Here is a 6,388-nt window from a genome sequence, read left to right on the forward strand (position 1 = left end):
TGTCTTAGTGAGGTTAGTGTAGTGTCTTTCAGTTCCCCCTAGTGTGTCAACGTGGTCTGATCAGCCACTATATATGTGCCCCATTGTGTTAATTTTGTCAGGTCTGTTTGTTGAGTTTGTTCTTAGTTGTTTTTTCAGTTACACACTGAGTCCTGTTAATTTGACCTCTTTCATGGGCCCAAAAGTTTAACAAGTTTTTTTGTAAATTACTTTTTTGCCTTTTTGTTAAATAAAACCTTCTTTTCTTTAAACCACCTGAGCATTCTCCTGCTTTGGCCAGCTCGGTCTCTCACGGCCAGGTATAGTTGTATATTGTCTGCATAAAAATAGAATGAGAAGCTGTACTCCGTGTGACCAAAGGGAAAGGTTCAGGGAAAATAGGAGCGGCGCAAGAACAAATACCTGGGGTACTCCTCAAAGTAGAGGTGCAGAGGAAGAAAGCCTTGTCAAAAAGGCTGACATAGAAACTCTCGTTGGACAGATAGGACCTAAACCAGCACAGAGCAGCCACACGGTGCTCCAAACAAGTCAAAAGGATCCTGTGGTCTACAGTGTCATAAGCCGCTGTGAGGTGATGATGACTGAGTCAGCCTGAATCTGTGACTAATAAAAGACGATCAAATACTATTAAAAGAGCAGTTTCAGTGCTTAAGTCCTAAAACCACAATGAGCAACACAGCACAGTCTGTTTACACTCCACCACACTTCATACAGACACACCTGTTCTTCAACCCTTCGACAAAATACAAATATGTACACGTGCTAAAAATCTGAATAGTAAAGAAGATTGCAACAGAATAATGACAACAAACATGTTTATCATTAAAATGAAGACATAGGAACTTATTATAAGGCGTATAGAAGAATGTGTGTTTTATTTCTTTCATCATGAATTGCACTGTCCCTTACCTTATTATTACCATCACTGTGTACAGGACACAAAATAATCAGCTGTGAACCAGTGCTTGGTCTCTCTGAGCTGAGTAAAAGACTATACTGACCTCATGTGGACTCTCTGCTGAATTACTGTTCCACATTGAGATGACAAAATGGAAGCTACCGTATCTTTCCATGAGCACTGAAAAGGTTTTGCTGATTGTCAGGCAATGTTTTAAAGCTGTAAACTAGCACACAGCCATTACAGACCTAGAAGTAAGACAGTATATTTAAAAGTTGCCGTGTATATTAATGCGTTTTCTCCATATCTAGCAATTGCTTGATTCTCTTTAAAATAGTGCCTAGAGATAAAGGTTAACTCAAACAAATGACGAGTTAAGCTTACACTTTGTAGCCATTTTATTAGTTGAATAATTTAAAAAAAAAAAAGTAGCACCCCTTCAAAATCATAAATTCAGAATCAGGTATTCCACATGAGTTGCCAATGATTAGAACATACTGTACTTAGGGAGTGACAGATCTGTGTCATTTCTTTTTTTAAAAACCTAATCTCTTAAGTCTGGTGTTTGCTTGGTTTCTGAAGTGTGCACTGTCGTCATGCCAAGTTCTAAAGAACACTGACAAGTCTGGGAGGGGTTTTACAAAGACTTCCAAGTAATTCAAAATTAATCCATTAGCTGTGGTATAGAGTTCAGAAGACTGCTGTTTTGCCCAGGACTGACCAACTTGGCAAATTAAGCCCGAGAGCAGACCGAACAGTTGATACAAAAAAGTCTCCATGAACCCCCAAATGAAGACCCTCATCCATCTCAGCGTTCAACCTCACTCATCCCTTCACATCACACCTTTCATCCTATACCCTCGATCCTACCCATCCCTCCATCTATTTCTCTCAGGTCCTGTCAACCTGTGAACTATTTTGCATCAATTAAGGTGACTTTGCTGGTGACCACAAGTAGTACACTTTGAGAGTGTAGTGTAATATCGAACCGTAAGGTCTTTACAATATGATAGATCTTGGTCAGTAAAGCCTGGATTATGCTTCCGCGTAGTGATCACGCAATGGTCACGCAATGGCCACGCAGTTGCTCGGACGCAGTCGTGAGACCGTGATGGTTCTGCGTGGGGTTTACGTGTCGAAATGCAATTCAATGCCACACCGGTAGAGGGCGCTATGATTTTTTGTGACCGACCGACCGACCGACCGACCGAGACTCTTGTGACGTATCTCGCCTCGTATTGTTATTTACCTTCCGGCTTTTGTCGTAGTCACAGTGAACGATGTTGTCCATTCTCAAAGACCAACCAAACTGAAGACTTTTTAAAAATGGCGGTGTTTATGAGTGGAAACCGGAAAAGCGGTCTCCAGCGGATGTAGTTAGCGGACCAATCACAGCCAATGCCGCTGCGTTGCTGCTGCGTTGCTGCTGCGTTGCTGTTGCGTCGCCTTGACGCGCGACGAGGATTTTTGGGAGGTGCACGTCTGGCCCTTGCATAGGACGTACGGGGGTCCGCAAGGACGTAATAGGTCCGTACGCCCCCTCGCGCTGTGTCAACGCAGAAGCATAACTTGGGCTTAATGGTCTTTTTTGTTTCTTGCTAATTCCTGTCAGTAATCTTCCTCCATATTGTACCCGTTGGACAATCCAAAGACTTCTTTGAATTTCTTGCTAATAATCAGTTCCTATGAAGTAACAAAAGCGTGATTTAGTTCTTTAGCATTATTCAAGTATTCCAATGACGTAGAAGCAAATGGAAAGTGGGCTGCCAACTGTTGAGGTCAACTAATAAGAGAAGTGACCAGTTTCAAGTTCTCAGTTCATAAGAACTTGCTTATCTGGGCACTTCTCAGGCAACGACATACCCAGTATTAAGATGCCCAACAACAATGATTTCAACATTAACCAGAAATAAACCAGAAACAAGTCTAGTCAAGTAGATTACTTGGAAAGTCTGTGGTAGAATGTTATACTGTCTTCCCAGGAACATACCACATGCTGAATAGTGTCCTTGAGCAAGACACTGAACCCCCAGTTGCCCCCAGTGCGTGGTGTATGACTGTGTGTGTGCTTGTGTGAGCGAATGGGTAGATGTGTCTATGACTGTAAAGCGCTTCGAGTACCAATAGGTAGAAAAGCGCTATATAAAAGCAAGGCCATTTACCATTTACCAAGTACTGTAAAGACTTTGAGAACCAATCATAGACTGTATATAAATATAAAAATGTACAACGCATCCGCACTCCCTAGCATTGGCCAAACTGATGCTAGTTTCCCGGGAATATGTGCAGTCTTGCGCAGTACAGTCTATGACTGTCTTCTACCAGACTTTAATTAATACCTCCACCAGTTACACTGTTGGATTATACACTGTACTTATTCTTAAAAAAAATTTATAGTGTTAAATAACAATCAGAAAAATGAAAACTTGAGTATGCATCAGCATTATATTAACTGCCCAAAATAATAGAAACCATCCTTTATTTATTTATTTGTTTGTTTATTTATTTATTCTTTGACGTATACTTTAGTGTTTTAGTTCAACTCAAGTCTTATTCACTAACATGGAGGGTCTGGAGCTTATGACCTATACTGCAGCCAGTCACCAGGGGGAGGTCTACTTTGTCTTCACTGTTGAAGAGCTGTTCCTTGTCTGTCTTTATGTACAATCTATGATACCAAAAGCTATAGAAGCGCTATACATATATACATAAAATCATCCTTCTCTCACTTATTTTGTACATTAGGTACAAGGCTGGGATCTATTGTATTCACAATTTCTTAATCAAGTAATGCAAAAAGAAACTTTTTTTTTATCAAAAAGGAGAATAAAAGAGTGAGAGCTGTCCAAACCATCTACTTTTTTTTCTTAATCACTGTAGCAGTGGTGGTAAAATATGTCCTCCTGCACACTGCGGACTGTAGCACCACCATCACTTCATCTTAAAAAAATTCTGTGCTGTAGCGTTCTGTAGAGCAGTAACTCCTTAAACTGACCTAACTTTTGGTTTCATAACCTTTGGTCACATTGACTGTATATTGAGTAATCAGTGGTGGATAGAAAGTCAGTGCATCTATTCAGCTGCTGTACTTCCTCTATGTACAGTGCATAAAATTCCCCTTGCATATTTCAGCATTTTGCTATTTCAATCTCAGCTCACTTAGATTTTACACAGAAATGTACCCCTAGCTACTAGTGAGTTTGCAACTGCATACAAAACATAATTATGCACATATAACATTTTTATTTTTTATAAAGCAATGTTAAAAAGGTGTGATAGGCTTTGGAGGAAAATATAAGAAAACGGAGCATAGGATCAATGTCTAGAAGGATGAATACATTCCTCGACTTTTTTGGATACAGATGATTTTATTTATTTTTCTAATGCTAAATTTAACCTAATATTTCAAGCATATGAAGCGAAACTTAACAGTTGTGACATGTGAAAAGAGTAATGGCCAATGTTGCAATAACAGAACAACAAAGAATATGTTAAATCAGTTTTTTACTCTTTTCACACAACTTTTCAAGACACGCTGCCAATGGCTTCTGGGAAGTCTGCATTAACGCTGATTAAAAATGCTCTGCCGCAGCCAGCAGGGTTATCCACGGCTTTTAGTTGTTGTGTTGCTTGGGGCCGGTTGCCATGTTTCCGAAGAATCCAGTAGTGTTAGCAGGCCTGACTGACTACGGAGAATGTGGAGCGGCTTCATGTTTCCATCATTGACTGTTTCCATCCACTTGATGAATCTGCTCTACAAATGAATTTATTGTCATTAATCTTATGTAATCAGAGAGTGTCACCATCTGTCTTTTTTTCAAGATAGACCTGTGAAAAAGAGCAGAAATGTGGATGTATGCCCAAGAGCAGACAGACTCTTTATTGGGTTATTTCATTTTCTATATAGCGCCAGATCCCAACAGAAGTCATTTAGGTTACCTATCCTATAGAACAGGTCTATATCTTGTTCTTTTATTAAACAACCTAAATAGCCTTATGTTATTTGTCTTATTTACACGACAGAATGACGTTTCTATCTCAGCTTGATCGCGTGTGCGATGCCCAGATGAGCACACACAGGTGAGCACACTCCCACCAACGGACAGAGACATGTTGCACCAACCCTCTGCAATATGGCTCCTTCAGAGCCAGGTGATGTGGTTGCCCATACTGTCGTTCCAAGGCTGCTAGTGCCATGGTGAAGGGTTGAGGGTCATGGACATAAGAGAGGGCAATAAGGAGGGCAGAGGGGAGGCTTATGTGGTTTAGAAGGATATGAAATTTGCTCTGGTTCCTCTTTTGACAGAATTTAACTGAATCTGAGAGCTGTATCCTGTTGATATTACTGGGTTGTGTACAGGGTGAGGAGGCACAGAAGAAGGGGCTTCTGGAGCATTTCCAGGGGCAACATGTGTTTGTAGGAGTGATGGAGGCTGAACAATAGACATATGGGAAGAGGGAGTGTTAATGAATATTACTGAAGGTATAAAGGAACTGCAGGCTGAAGATGATAATGCTGAAGCTGAAGAGGTGGTAACTGGGAATCAGACTGGCAAAGCTGAAGGAAGTGCTCTTGAGGATTCTTGACTGAGAATGTGACTCATTTCCTATGTTGATGACTGAGAGGGGTCTTCCATACACACACTCACACACTCCCCTATCCCAGAATGTTTGGTGGGATAGGGGAAAAAGTGTTTGGTCTGACTGACAAAATTTTCGCTGATTTAATTGCAAGTGCAGACTCAGATAAATTAGGTTCGGAGTGAGCCTTCTCCCAATGTGCTTCTGTACCAGTCCGTGGAGGCTGGTCGGCTTCATCATGTGCCTGCTCAACTTCTCCTTACAGTGCACGGGATTCTCCTGAATTTCTCTCTGAATAGCTCTTTTCAACTCTTCCCATTAATTCTCAATTGTTCCACTTCCTCTCTCAATAAAGAAGTCTCTGGTGTCTCTGAAGGACGTTCCAAATGTTGTCTTATTTCAGGTGGGCGGCCATAACGTTCGGTTTGGTAATCTTGCAGATACCTCGGAGGCAATCTGTCTCGCTTGGGTCGTGCTCCTTGTATCTCGGAGGACCATGTGAAAGCTCAGCTGCTTGTGTTGACAATGGCCGGGATGTGTGAACATCTCCTGTGTTTAAATGTGAAAATCTCACAGGAGAAAACACAGGATCCAAACTTTGCCGCATTCAAGTTTTATTTACAAAAACTGGTTTGTGGATCGTTTTCCTACACAGAAAGGATAAATAAACATTGCAGTCATGAACTATCTTTTAAAGAATAACAAATAAGTCTGCCTTCTTAATCCACTTACTTCATTTATGCATCCAGTTTTATGGTACTCTCAATGTAACTAGTCATGCACACAGCAATCTAACAGAGAACATAAATGTTATCAGTAGAATACATACTCAAAGACAAAGAATCAAGAATCCTTTATTGTCATTATGGGAGAACATAATGAAATTTTGGACGGTGCAATATGAAAAAC

The sequence above is a fragment of the Chelon labrosus genome (assembly GCF_963514085.1).
Source record: "Chelon labrosus genome assembly, chromosome: 18".
Lineage (NCBI taxonomy): Eukaryota > Metazoa > Chordata > Actinopteri > Mugiliformes > Mugilidae > Chelon > Chelon labrosus.